Source organism: Macaca fascicularis, chromosome 16, assembly GCF_037993035.2.
Source record: "Macaca fascicularis isolate 582-1 chromosome 16, T2T-MFA8v1.1".
NCBI classification, from domain to species: domain Eukaryota; kingdom Metazoa; phylum Chordata; class Mammalia; order Primates; family Cercopithecidae; genus Macaca; species Macaca fascicularis.
In genome coordinates this window covers 58,226,617-58,241,372 of record NC_088390.1, presented here as the reverse complement: position 1 = coordinate 58,241,372, position 14,756 = coordinate 58,226,617, and positions in this window count along the sequence as shown.

The window sequence follows — 14,756 nt, the reverse complement described above, 5'->3', positions numbered from 1 at the left end:
TCCCAAACATTTCAAGAGCTTGTTGAAATAAACTTCATCCCTGATGGAACTTCCAGGTAAGATTTCAGGTAAGGTTTATTCTGGTTATTTTACAAATGAGAGCACTGAGACAGAGAGGTGAACTTGTCTGTGATTTTACACACAGTAGGACAATAAAGATGAGAATAAATTGGTGCCATGGTGTCCAGCTCCAAGATCCTCCCATTGCTGGGGTCTTTGGGTCACCTTACTGTTGCTAGGAACCCTTTCCTCATACCTGCACAGCTTGACAGAAGGAGAGCCCTCATATATGCACTGCTTTTTTGTTTTGTTTTGTTTTGTTTTTTGGAGATAGGGTCACACTCGGTCACCCAGGCTGGAGTTCAGTGGCGTGATCTTGACTCACTGCAGCCTCCACTTCCTGGGTTCAAGCAATTCTCTGCGCTCCGAAGTAGCTGGGATTACAGGCACCCACCAGTTAATTTTTTTTTTTTTTTTTTTTTTTTTTTTTTTTACTACAAACAGGGTTTCGCCATGTTGACCAGGCTGGTTTCAAACTCTTAACCTCAAGTGATCCGCCTGCCTCGGTCTCCCAAAGTGCTGGGATTACAGGCGTGAGCCACCATGTCCGGCTGCACTGGTTTCTTAACAGTAAGCATAAGGACATTTGTGGCCACCATATGCAAATAGGGATATGAAATAAGATGTAAATCATCACTCTGCACAAAGAGTATGTATGCACATGCATGTGAGCACACACAGGCCAGTTTCCAGAAGTCTGTATGTCACACAGCGTATAGATAAGGAACAACCCCAAATTACCACCCTCCTTAGTCCTGAAGGCCATTATGAAGTCACCTTCCCCAGACTCAGCAAGGTTCAATGGGCAGCTCCCCTGTGTGGGTATATTTCCTAGCAGTGTGCTGACAGCCGCTTCCCAGTAGGGCTAATGGAGAGAAATAGTGGCTTGGCAGCCCTACAATTGTTCGTACTCAGACTTGAAATTCATTGTGTAATATTTTTGAAGTACATTTGTCTCTGCAAGGTGCTAACCTGAACCTAACCAAAGTGCAAACTCTAGACCTAGCCCGAACATGAACCTGAACCTGAACCTGAGCCTTAGCCTTACTCCTAACTCTAAATCTAAATCGTTTCCAAACCCTAACTCTAATCCTAATCTAAACTTGAACCCAACTCAAAATGTAAACATAACCTGATCCCAGATCCTAATCCTAACTCTAAAAACAATCTTAACATTAACCCAAATCCTTATTTTAACTCAGTCAGAGGTGATTACCCCTCTTCTTCTCAGGGAATATTTGGCAATGACTAGAGATATTTTGGGGTCCTACAATGCAGAGAGAGGGGAAATACTAGAATCTAATGTGTAGGCTGATCTGAGTGTAGTGGTGTTTAGAACTAATTGATCACAACCGGTTACAGATTTCTTTGTTCCTTATCCACTCCCACTGCTTCACTTGACTAGCCTCAAAAAAAAAAAAAAGAAAAGAAAAAAAAAGAAGAATCTAACGGGTAGAGGCCACGAATACTGCTAAACATTCTAAAATGTTGAGGATACACAGAACACCACCCTCAAAACAGAATTATTCAGCTCTAAATGTCCATATTGTCAACTTTAGAAACGCTGTCTCAACTTTAACCCTAATTCTAAAATAAACTAATACTATCAACCTTAACTTTAAGAATAAACCTGGCCCGGCATGGTGGTTCACACCTGTAATCCCAGCACTTTGGGAGGCCGAGGCAGGCAGATCACCTGAGGTCGGGAGTTCGTGACCAGCCTGACCAACATGGAGAAATCCCGTCTCTACTAAACATACAAAATTAGCCAGGTGTGGTGGCGCATGCCTGTAATCCCAGCTACTTGGGGGGCTGAGGCAGGAGAATTGCTTGAACCCGGGAGGCAGAGGTAGCAGTGAGCCGAGATCGTGCCATTGCACTCCAGCCTGGGTAATGAGAGAGAAACTCTGTCTCAAAAAAAAAAAAAAAAAGAATAACCCTAAGGAGGCCAAGCGCAGTGGCTCATGCCTGTAATCCCAGCACTTTAGAAGGCCAAGGTGAGTGGATCACCTGTGGTCAAGGGTTTGAGACCAGCCTGGGCAACATGGCGAAAACTGTCTCTACAAAAAATACAAAAATTGGCCTGGCATGGTGATGTGCACCCATAGTCCCAGCTGCCTGTGAGACTGAGGTGGGAGAATTGTTTGAGCTGGGAAGGTCAAGGCTGCAGTGAGCTGAGATCACATCATTGCACTCCAGCCTGGGTGACAGAGCAAGACCCTGTCTCAAAAATTTAAAAAATGAAAACAAAAATAAGCTTGGCATGGTGGCATTCACCTGTAGTTCTAGCTACTCAGAAGGCTGAGCAGGGAAGATTGCTTGAGCCGAGGAGGCAGAAGTCGCCGTGAGCCATGACCATGCCACTGCGGTCTAGCCTGGACAACAGAGCAAAACCTTGTCTCAATAAATGAATGAATGAATGAGTAAATAAATAAATAAACCTAATTTCTCATTCCTAACTCTAAACTAGCCCTAACCTAAACCTGAATCCCAATTTGAAATCTAAACCTAGCTGGAACCCAACCCTAACCCTAATCTTAACATAGACAATGATTATAAATGAAACCTAATCTAAATCCAACCCTAACAACATCCAGATGACCAAGTGTTGTTAAGATGAGAAGAGGGAACCCAGAACCTTGTTCTATTGCAATTTCCCTTGGTTTTTCTTCATAGTGGACATGAGATTGTTCAGATCCTTCTGGAGTGTATAGGTCTTCTTTTTCCCCAACCTCCATTATGCGTATATTACTGCTTGTCAGCTCCCTCTGCCCAGAAGAGAAGATATAAAAGGAGATGAAATTCAGACTTGGCTTAGCAGATAGCTGCTTACCAGTTTATCTCAGAGGACACTGATGAAGGAGGATGATTTAAAATATGTTACAATATTATTTTTTTCAATTAAGAAAAAGTTCAAATCTGCCCTCCCACATGATTTTTAATTTTTTTTAGTGGTGAGGTCTTGCTATGTTGTCCAGCCCGGAGTGCAGTTGCTATTCACAGGTGTCATCATAGTGCACTGCAGTCTTGAACCCCTGGGTTCAAGCGGCCTCTTGCTGCAGCTTCCCAAGTAGCTGAGACTAAAGGTGTGTGGTACCATGTCCGGCCCATTTGATTTTCAATATATCTCAAAGGCCAATGCATCAGGCAGTATTATCCTCACCTGAAAAATAAGACACTGAAGCACAGATACATTAAAGGCTTTGCCCAAGACCACACAGCAAGGTAGCAGGAGAGCCTAGCCAGAGAGCTTGATTCGTAGTCTATCTTCCACTCTTTTACCACGCTTACGATCCCAATTACTATTATCTCTCGTATCCCCCAAGTGCAGTTATCCAAGAATGCTCAAATTTTTAAAAAATTTAAAATGACATCAGGGCTGTGTCCAGGGTTTGAGAAGGGGAAGCAAAGCCAGTGACAAAAGCGGAATAAGGAGCATTAATCCATATACCCAAGTGCTCAATGACAAACACTTTTTGAAGCTCCAGTTCTTGAATGAGTGGGAGGTGGAGAGAGATGACCAGGCAGTCAAGACCAGGTGAAAACCCTGGAGGATGGAACCAAGTGTCATGTTGAAGTGCTGACAGCGGACGATAAGAGAAACCAGTCTACAGCCTCAGGAAGAACCTAAGCTCAGTCCTGTTTTCCCTGCATCTTTCCTTATAGAAGGTCAGTGCCACCTTTTTTGGGCAAAAACATTTCCAGGATGTTTCTTACTTACATGGAAGCTGGAGCTCTACATTCACAACCCTGTGAGCATTACAGTGGCCAGTGACAAAGCAGGGTTTGCTCAGATGGGCATTTAAAAAGAGCAGTGGGCTGGGCTGTGGTGCCTCAGCCTGTAATCCCAGCGCTTTGGGAGATCGAGGTGGGCGAATCACTGGAGGTTGGGAGTTCCAGACCAGCCTAGGCAACATGGCAAAACCTCATCTGTACTAAAAATACAAAAAAATTAGCTGAGCATGGTGGCGTGTGCCTGTAATCCCAGCTACTCAGGAGGCTGAGTCACGAGGATCGCTTGAGCCCAGGAGGTGGAGGTTGCAGTGAGTGGAGATCGTGCCACTGCACTCCAGCCTGGGCAACAGTGAGACTCTGTCTCAAAACCAAAACAAAACAAAACAGTGGTGAAGAGAGGGCGGGAGGGATAAGTAGAAACCCAGCACAAAAAGGATGTGTATGAGGTAGGGCTGGTTGGGAAGTCATAGGGGTAGTGAACCTTGGAGCCCTATAATGTTGGGCAAACCAGACATTTAGAGATCAAATGTAGAGAAAAAAACCCTAGACTGGGGTCAGAACATGTCTATGTGAATCTCCTCTTTGATGCAGATTTTGAACAAATCACTTCCCACAATTTCTGCATCTGGAAAATAGGAGGGTTGAGCCAGAACTCAAATTCTGTCTCAACTTTGATATTCTAAAATTCTTGATGTCCCCAATCAAAACCACCCTGTGCACATCTTTTTCTAATTCTGTCCTCCCTCTGCACATCTGAACCAGCCTGGCCCTCCCCCGGGGGCACTTAAGTTTTTATTCCATTGGATTTGCATTCTGGTGGGAGAAGTCCCTGGTTTCTCCAATTAGACATGAACTTTGAAAAGATTATGGCAGTCTGGAACTTGTAACTCTTGGAGCCTCCACTTAGTGTTTTGCTGGCCAACAAGGCTCCAAGAGGTCCTCAGGCAGGTATGTCTGACCTGTCACATGACCTTCCCTGTGTTCTGGAAGCTGCCCCTTCCCTGCCCTTCTCTGCCCTGTCCGCAGGCCCCGGGGATGCTGGGCCAGGAGCTGGGAAGCTGGGAATTCTCCACAACCGCACACTCATCCCGCTGGAATTGGAGGCCCATCCCTCCGAGGTGCTGATGTTTCTTGATGAGGAGCCTAGCTGTGCCGAAGATGAAGAGCTATCTTCGCGGTGGAATGAATTCCCTCAGACCCAAAGCAGCTGCTCCTCGAAGTCTCTGAAAACAAAAATCCTCATGAATAAATATTAGGGAAGAAATGAGGTTTCCCGAGAACAAAAGCAGATTTGAGGAAGTTCTCTAGGAGAGGTTGGGATCTTTCATCTCATGAAATAAGTAACCTGTGTATCACCCAGACTCTGCTTGCCAATTCCCCTCCTGTTCCACTGATCCGCAGCCACATCCTGCTCCTCCCTCACATGGAAACAGGCAGCACCTAGGCCATCATCTGCTCAGACTTTCCTTCAGAGGAAAAGAGAAACCACAAACAGCTGCCGCGTGGGCCCTCCTGCCAGATTCCGGATTCCAGCTCAGACCACGGATCTCGATGACTTCATTGGTATCTGAGCTGGAAGTCTCTTCTCCAGGGACAGAGAGGCTGCCAGCATCCCTGCAGAGCCCCTGAAAAAAGAGGAGGCTGCATGGTGGGTTCACACCTGGGCCAGTACAAAAAGGGCCTGCTTGGAGAGATGTACCAAGATCTCTACCTGAGGGCTGAGTCCTGGCCCAGGGCTTGCTTCACTATTTGGCAGCTTGGGGTGAGTCCCTCTCCCCACCTCCACCCTGCCCCTTCAAAAAACCCATTGCTCATTGAATCAAAAGACATTCCTAAGTGAGAGTCTCATTCCCTTTCATCTGGATCCAAATGGAAATGCAAATACCGTGGGAGAGAATGTGCCTCTGTGGGAATGAATTTATCAGACCCTGTCCACAGCAGTTTTGCTGAAAGAGAAATTTAGTTTTTCTGAGAGAGCCTGGTGAGGGAATGGAGTTAAGGGGCCAAATGGTTCAAAACTCCTACAAGGTTAGCGCTGGAGGGGAAGCTTCAGTGATCATGAGCCAGACCCCTCCTGTTGCAGATGAGGAAACCAAAGCCCAGAGAGGAGCATCTTTCACAGCATCATACAGCAAGTTAGTATGGCTTAGGATGCTAGAACTCAAGTGTCACGACTCTTAGCCAGGTGCCAGTTGCAGAAAATGAAAGTCCAAGGCCTGAAAGATAAACTTGGCCTCCTTCAAAATTTGATGGGGGCTCGCACTTTCTGCCTTCAGAATATTTGTTTCCATCCTGAGTGAATCTCTGTTCTTGGCTGTGAGCAGTTGCAGAGGTCACTTGAGTGGACAAAAAAGGAATGTGAGTGAGAAGGGAGATGGGGTGAAGATCTTCCTGAACAAAGACTTAGCAAGGACAAGTCTGAATCTTTAACTCCATCAGACTCAGTGAACGGTGTTAAATCTTGACTCAGGGGCTATTGGCTTTTGCCTCTCTTTGTAGCCACAGTTGCCCAAAGAGAACTAGTAATGCTGTTATCTTCGGATGCAAAGGGTAACACATTAGTAAATTATTCCTTGCTTATACTTCTAACATCACATTCCCCTTATCTTATAGTTGTTCTGTGATGAAAAAAACTAATGGGATCTTAGAATCAGACTTGGGTAACATGGCTTAAACTTAAAAAAAAAAATTAATGGTGGTAAAATACGCACAACATAAAATTCACCATCTTTATGATTTTTAAGTGTACAGTTCAGCAGTGTTAAGCATATTTACGTTATACTGCAACCAGTCTCCATACCCTTTTTCATCTTGAACAACTGAAGCTGTACCCATTAAACAATGGTTCCTCATTCTCCATTCCCTTTCAGTCCCTGACAACCACCATTCTACTTTCCATCACTGTGAATTTGACTACTCATGAGTGGAACCACACAGTATTTGTCCTTTTGTGAATCACTTATTTCACTTAGCATAACGTCCTCAAGATTCATTCATGTTGTAGCACATGTCAAAATTTCTTTCCTTTTCAAGGCTGAATAATATTCCATTGTATGGATATACCACATTTTGTTACCTATTTATCCACAGATGGACACTTGGGTTGCTTCCACTTTTTGGTCATTGTGAATAATGCTGCTATGAACATGCAGGTACAGATATCTTTCTGAGACCCTGACTTCCTCAATTCTTTTGGATATATATTCAGAAGTAGAACTGATGGATCCTATGGTAGTTCTATTATCAATTTTTGGAAGAATAACCATAATGTTGGCTGAAACTGATTGGGCTTTTATTTTCCTCATCTATAAAATAGACTTGAGGTTATTGTGAGTATTAAAGAAATCATGTGCATAAAGCTCTTGGCTCAATGCCTGGTACATGGTTGAAATTTAAGAACTGGTTGTTTCCTATGAACTCTTGAAGAGGGAGACTGTTTCATTTTGGTATCTAAGCATTTAGCATGGCGCCAGACGTATAGGAGGAGTTCAATATATGACTGTTAGTGAATGAATGAATAATGAACAAACATATCCTTGTAACTTTGAAGTATGGCGGGCACAGTGGCTCACACCTGTAATCCCAGTACTTTGGGAGGCCAAGGCAGGTGGATCACCTAAGGTCAGGAGTTGAGGCCTGGCCAACGTGGTGAAACTTGTCTCTACTAAAAATACAAAAATTAGCCGGGCATGGTGACAGGTGCCTGTAATCCCAGCTACTCGGAAAGCTGAGGTAGGAGAATCACTTGAACCTGGGAGGCAGAGGTTACAGTGAGCCGAGATCGTGCCATTGCACTCCAGTCTGGGAGACAAGAGCAAGACTCCATCTCAAAGAAAAACAAAAACAAAACAAAACAAAACCTATGAAGTACATAGAATAATTCCTGCACATTGTGGGTGTTTAATAAATGTCAAATGAATGCATGTAATAATCCTATATAAGGCCTATTTCTTCTGCATCCTACTTCATGAGAAAAGGAATTTGCTCATGTCCCTAAAGTTCCTGAAGGACAATTCAGAATCAAGTATTGACCTACTCCCAACTTTCCAGGGATCCTCCTTTTCCATCATTCATGGCAAATTCCACTGTGCAAGGGATACAAAGAAGGAAGATCTCCATATGAGAGTAACCGAGCACTTCAGTCTGCACTGGGCTTGCTAAGCTTTCTCTCTTTCTGCCATGTTCACAGAACACTTGCTGTGAGCTCCAAAGCATGTTGAAGAGCAGGGCTGTCCATGTTAAATCCTGTTAGTCTATGCAACTGAGAGAATTCCAATCACCTGACCCAGGTCTGACCGCAGTTACCCGTCTCAAGTCTCAGCAGAATCTCCAGTGTTGGGCTGCCTTCTTGACTCCAGGAGGCATTCCTGTTCTTACAATGAAGCTCAAGTCTTTTTTTTTTTTTCATTTCCCACAAGTTTGGCTTCTACTTTTCTAAGCGCTGTTCATAATATACCCTGTGTTGTAAGTACTCAGCTGTCTAGCATCTCTTTATACTACTTTTATTCTTCTGGAATATCCTTCCTTCCCACCCACAAGTATATTGGCCAAAACTTGCCCACTGTGGTAAATGGAAACAGGACTGAGGGGAAGGAAAACTCTTTCCCAGGTGCATGGAGTGGGAACTCATTTAGGTCATCCTTAGTGCCATACCTAGAACCTGGAATACAGTAGGAGCTCAATTAATACATGTTAAATGGATAAATATTGGTTAAGTGCATCATGTTTCTATACAATTCTCTTTAGACTGTAAACTCCTCAAGCACAAAATTAAGAACTGTGTCTCTCTCATTAGACAAGATGCCTCCTAGCCCAGATTATACAGGAGCATTGTGAGGGCAAGCCCATGCCACCTCCACATTCTGTGAGCTCCCAAAACTCCATCAAGGACCTTGCTTAATGATGACTTAGACCAGGGTTTCTCAACCTCAGCATTATTGACATTCTGGGCCAGATCATTCTCTGATGTGGGGAGCTGACTTGTGCATTGTAAGATGTTCAGGGACATCCCTGGTCTGTACCCACTAGATGCCCATAGCAACCCCCTCCCAGTTGTGACAACCAAAAATGCCTCCAGATGACAACAGATGTCCCCTGTGTTTGGGTGAATGAAGAGGCATAAAATCACTCCCAGTTGAGAACTACTGACTTAGACTGAAGCAAAACCAGAAGGGATTTCTCTACTTTTTATTGCCTGTGGGAATGGAAAATATTTTTCTAGCAGAGAAGTCGAATATTTATTAGATTAAGAATTGGGCTGGGTGTGGTGGCTCACACCTGTAATCCCAGCACTTTGGGAGGCCAAGGTGGGTGGATCACTTGAGGTCAGGAGTTTGAGACCGGGCAATATGATGAAACTCCGTCTCTACTAAAAATACAAAAAAATTAGCCAGGCATGGTGGCGTGTACCTGTAATCCCAGCTACTCGGGGGGTTGAGACAGAAGAATCACTTGAACCAGGAGGCAGAGGCTGCAGTGAGCCAAGATCGTGCCACTGCACTGCATCCCGGGTGACAGAGCGAGACTCCATCTGGAAAAGAAAAAAAAAAAAAAAAAAAAAGAATTGATGAAAAATGTACTTCTAACTCCCAGGGGTTCTCAAAATTGAACCCGGGAGGACTCCAGGTGAGAAAATCCTTGCCAGGGACAAAATGCCCTTGTCTAACCACTGGAGTGCACAACACAGTGACAGAAGAGGGAAGCGCTGGGGGTAAGGGCATGCCCCATCAGAAGTTACTGGAAACAGCAATTACTTTCCATTCCTTGGGACATGCTAGGGCTCTGAACCTGGGTTCAAATACATAAAGGCCACTATGGTTGGAGCCTACCTGCCTACTGAAATTGGAGTTTCAGAGACTGAGTGACCTTTCTGATACTGCACAGCACATCAGAGACAAAACCAGCACTTTAACTCCCTTTGAGATAGACATCAGAAAGACAAGGGGATGTGGTGCACCCCCAGCTATCCAGCACCTTTTCTTTTTTCTCTGCCAATCCAGTGACCCCTCTGATTGTAGGATCACAGACCAGAGAGACAGGCAAAATGTATCTGTGGGTGATCTTTACTTGGGGGTGGGGGTGGGTAGGGGACAGAGCTGCTCACAACAGCAGGCCATTTCCCAAGATGCTCAGGGTTGCTGGCTTCTGCTCTCACTGTCTCACTTTCTGGTTGCTGCGTGGAGATAAGCTATCGACTTCTGCACAGGATCAACCGAGGAAGTCAGGAGGGTGGGGAGGCCCTGTCGGCTGGCAGGAAAGGGCTGGCAGCAAAAAAAAAGAGCATCCTGGGGACAAAACTGCTGACTGGACTGCTAAGAAACAGGGGGGAAGAAAAAGGAGAATCAATGTGCAAGGGGAGAACATTGGAAAGGCAGAAAGACCCACAAAACCTAAAGAGACTCAGCAAAGCAGAAATCAGGGGAGTTTTCCCCTTTCTATTAAAAATGTATTTTCTCGGCTGGGTGCAGTGGCTCACACCTGTAATCCCAGCACTTTGAGAGGCCAAGGCGGGCGGATCACCTGAGGTCAGGCGTTTGAGACCAGCCTGGCCAACATAGTGAAACCCCCTTTCTACTAAAAATACCAAAAATTAGCTGGGCATAGTGTCGGGCTCCTATAATCCCAGCTACTCAGGAGTCTGAGACAGGAGAATCGCTTGAACCCGAGAGGCGGAGGTTGCAGTGAGTCGAGATCACACCACTGCACTCCAGCTTGGGCAACAAGAGCGAAACTCCGTCTCAAAAAAAAAAAAAAGTATTTTCTCATCTACCTGTAGGCATGTCATTTTAAAACATGCTTTTCTTCTGCCTTGGCCTTCAAAGAGTGAATGCAAACCAAATATTCTTAAAATGCATTTGTGATCCAATAAACAAAGGATCAAGTCTTCAAGAGTGATTTACTATGTGACTTCTGGAAAGTCACTCAACTGTACTGAGGTTTCATGCCTCTCTTTTATTTAAAAGAAAAAAAATGCAGAGATTACCCCAGCCGGCTATAAGAAGAGCCCTCATTGTCTAACTCACTAGAAGTGCTAAAGAGCTGTTCTTTCATCTGGAACTACCTAGGGAGAGATTTTCTTACCATGAGCTTTTACATCCTCATTCATTTGAATTGGTGCTCTGGGAGCCAGGCAGGGAACAGGTATTTTTATCTTACTTTAGTGGATAAGCAGTAGTGTAACTAGTGAAAAAAGAAAAAAAAAAAAAAAAAAGCAAAACAAAACAAAAAAAACCTCTCTTTTGTTACACTCTGATGTATACTATAGAAAAGGCCCTACCTTTCTCCTTGGGATAGAATTCAGAGACTAGGCTGAGAAGACTAGATTTGGGTGGGCAAATCCTGCTCTTTGGAGAGGGAAGGGACACATAGACTAGCAGGGAGGCTGCTGGTGTCATGGAAAAGCTCAAACCCAGAGCTTCTCGCCTGAACCCAGCTACCCAAGTCCCTCGCAGTTATGTGGGTTCACAGCCTCGGTTGCTCTGGCTTGGTTTCAATGCTGGAACTGAAGCAGGACTACATTCCATAACTCTCTGATAGAGCAAGTCAGGGGTGAGTGCGGAAGTAAAATCAGGATTAAGAATTCCCAGCCTAGGCTCTTAATGAGCAGGGAGAGTTATTTCCTCTTCTGTCCTTTCTTATGTGCTCACTTCCAGTTTCTCTTTCCACAAGGTCTTCTCTTCATTCCTATTCAACTTGTAGGTGGCAGTCCCTTTTTTATTTATACTCTTCCAAATCACATCCTCCAGGAGGCTACTCAGGTTACACCTGCCATTGAGGATTCCTTCTTTACTTTGTTATTAGATCTCTAAATTTGTCTGTAAGAACAAGACCCTGCACACCCAAAAAGACAGCAATAAATTAGGGGTGAGTTATATGCCTAGTGTAATTTATATGCTAGCATGTAAGTTAATACCATGTGGATGAAATCTAGATCTGCCCCTGTTGATGCAACCCCTTGGGCTCTGAAATTCTCATTTTCAGGAAACCGGTTTCTGCAGAGTTGCAGGGACTATGATTCCATCAGGCACAGGACTAAGAGTCCCATGGTTGTTAGAATAACTGGATGCTTTTGCTGTGTCAAATCCAGCCCTCACCCTAAGCCCTAAGCTCTACCTCCTCAAGGACAAAGACTAAGTTAGAGAGGGAGACCCAGTGGATGATGGCTTCATTCAGAACCACTCTGGGGCATCGAAGTCGGATTGCTTCTGAAGCATCTGCCTCTGCTTTTGTCACAGGATAAACCCCAATTTTGGAACCCCAAATTTGGGAAATTGGGGTTCACGTGGGTTCTTAACTTCATGCAGGAAGGACTTCAAGAGTGAGCCAATACAGTGAAGTGGAAGAAAGTTCATTAAGAAAGTAAAAGAATAGGCCAGGTGTGGTGACTCATGCCTGTAATCCCAGCACTTTGGGAGACCGAGGCAGGCAGATGGATCACTTGAAGTCAGGAGTTCTAGACCAGCCTGGCCAACATGGTGAAATCCCATCTTTACTAGAAGTACAAAAATTAGCTGGGTGTGGTGGTGGGTGTCTGTAATCACAGCTACTTGGGAGGCTGAGGCAGGAGAATTGCTTGAACTCAGAAGGCAGAAGTTGCAGTGAGCCCAGATCACGTCACTGCACTCTAGCCTGGGCGACACAGCAAGACTCTGTCTCAAAAAAAAAAAAAAAAAAGTAAAGGAATAAAAAGGTGGCTACTCCATAGGCAGAGCAGCTCCAAGTGCTGCTGGTTGGCTATTTTTATGGTTATTTATTGGTCATATGAATTTTCCAGGAAACAGGTGGGGGAATTCCCGGAAGTGAGTGTTCCTTCCTCTTTCAGACAATATAGAGTAATTTCCGGACGTTGTCATAGTGTTTGTAAACTGTCATGGCACTAGTAGAGTGTTTTTTAGCATGCTAATATATTATAATTAATGTACAATGAGCAGTGAGGATAATTGGAGTTCACTTTTGTTACCATCTTGGTTTTGGTAGGTTTTGGCCAGCTTTTTTACACCTCATTTTATCAGATGGGTCTTTGTGACCTGTACCTTGCAAAATAAGTCCTGCCCAACTCCTGTCTCACTTTGAAGTCCAGGTTAGAAGAATCTCTAAAGACGGGATGCCTCCCATATGTCAAAGAGGAAGGGATGTTCCAAGTTCAGGGCCAGGAACAGAAATAGAGAAAGGAAGGACCATCAAACAGGAGGAACCTTTCCTCTCTCCTTGGGAGGACACAAAATCACCAGGGAACAAAAAGGATGTCCTCCTTTCTCTACCCTAAGTGATTCCTAACCACCAACCCCCATCCTCCCAGTCCCACCCCTCACCCCCACTGCTTTTCCTGATCTGGCAAAGAGAGAGTTCCCTTGCCCTTGCAGTAGACCCTTGGGCCAGGCTAGACCAGCTGACCACACCCCAAGGAATCCCAGGACTGGGAAAGAGTGGGAGCGTCCAGGCCAAGGGTCCTCTCCAGCCCCAGCCCCTACCGCAGCTGGAGGAATGCCGCAGGTGCAGTTTCCCAGCAGGATGGAGATAGTGCCTCTGTTCTTGACCGAAATTGTTTTCAGGACTGTACCTGCGTGGGATAGTGAGAGGGAGAGGGGAGAAGGGACGAAAGGGCGCCCGGAGAGGCGCGCGGGAATGCGGGAGCCGCGGGCGCAGAGGCCGCCGCTAGGGTGCAGCTGTGGGTCGACGCCGGAGCCAGGCATAGGGTGGAGCCGCGCCGGAGCCGGGCCGGCAGAGCTGGCTAGGAGGTTCGGGTGTTGTGTTTCCACTGTAACTATAATTAGGCGGATTCAATGTTTATTTAGGCTGAGAGCTGTAAGATAAATGACAGCTTCGAAGATGCTTTTCAGCACTTCATAAATCACCCATCCGCCCGGGCAGTTTGCTGCTGCCACGTCTCGGTTCTCCCTCCGCGCGCTCCCTGTCCCCCCACTCACCTCGGAAGAGGGCACACCCGGGGACGACTCCGGGAGCTGTCACCACAAAGGGCAGGAGGGCAAAGGGGAAATGGTGTCTGTGCTTCCCAGAGCTCGCAGCGCCCCGGAAGGGTACGGGGCAGCCGCCAGGAAAGCTGTCAGGAGACGCTTCCTTCCAAGGTGGTCCCGGCAGCCAAGTGGGGCTCGGTTGACGGGCAGACTTGCCCTCCTCTGGGAGAATATGGTCTCTAATCGGCACTAATTCAAGATCTCTTCCCTATGCCCTGATGACACATCTGGAGATTTACAGGAGACATTTGAGAAATATTTATAGTATGGGGACCGTTCTTTACGCTCCTGTGACTGTCTGCGCCTCTCTTGGGGGCTCAGGGTGGAAGGGCCCATGCCCTTTCCCATGGGAGAGTGCATTCTTGGAGAGGGTTGTGGACAGTAGGCCTGTCTCCCAATGGGAGTTTGGAACTCTCATGTCATTAGAAAGGGCAAAGACCTGGATGGCAAGCCACCCTGGCTAGACAGGCCTGGGTCTGATCAGTTCCCTTCGCAGGAAAAGGGAGCTGGGTGTGGGGAGTCCAACGCTGGGCTTATCAGGCTTTGACTAGAAGCATCTAAACAGACCCAATGCAGAGGTGATTAACCCTACAGGGACCTGAATATGGTCCCCGGACCAGCGCCTTCCCTCACAGAGGTTTTGAATCAGAGTGGGCACCACAGGGGCTCATGTCAGACATCAGGGCCAGTGCCATGGACCCTTTTCCCAGTTTAGAAACTGGGAGAAGGAAATTAGTCTTGTGTAAAAGGAAACTGGATTTGGGGAAATTAGTCTTGTGTAAAAATAACAAGTTAGCCTCTTTACTAGAGACGGGGTTTCACCATGTTTGCCAGGCTGGCCTTGAACTCCTGACCTTGTGATCCACCCGCCTTGGCCTCCCAAAGTGCTGGGATTACAGGTGTGAGCCACTCACACCCGATTAGCTGGGCATGGTGGCACGCACCTGTAATCTCAGCTACCCAGGAGGCTGAGGCAGGTGAATCGCT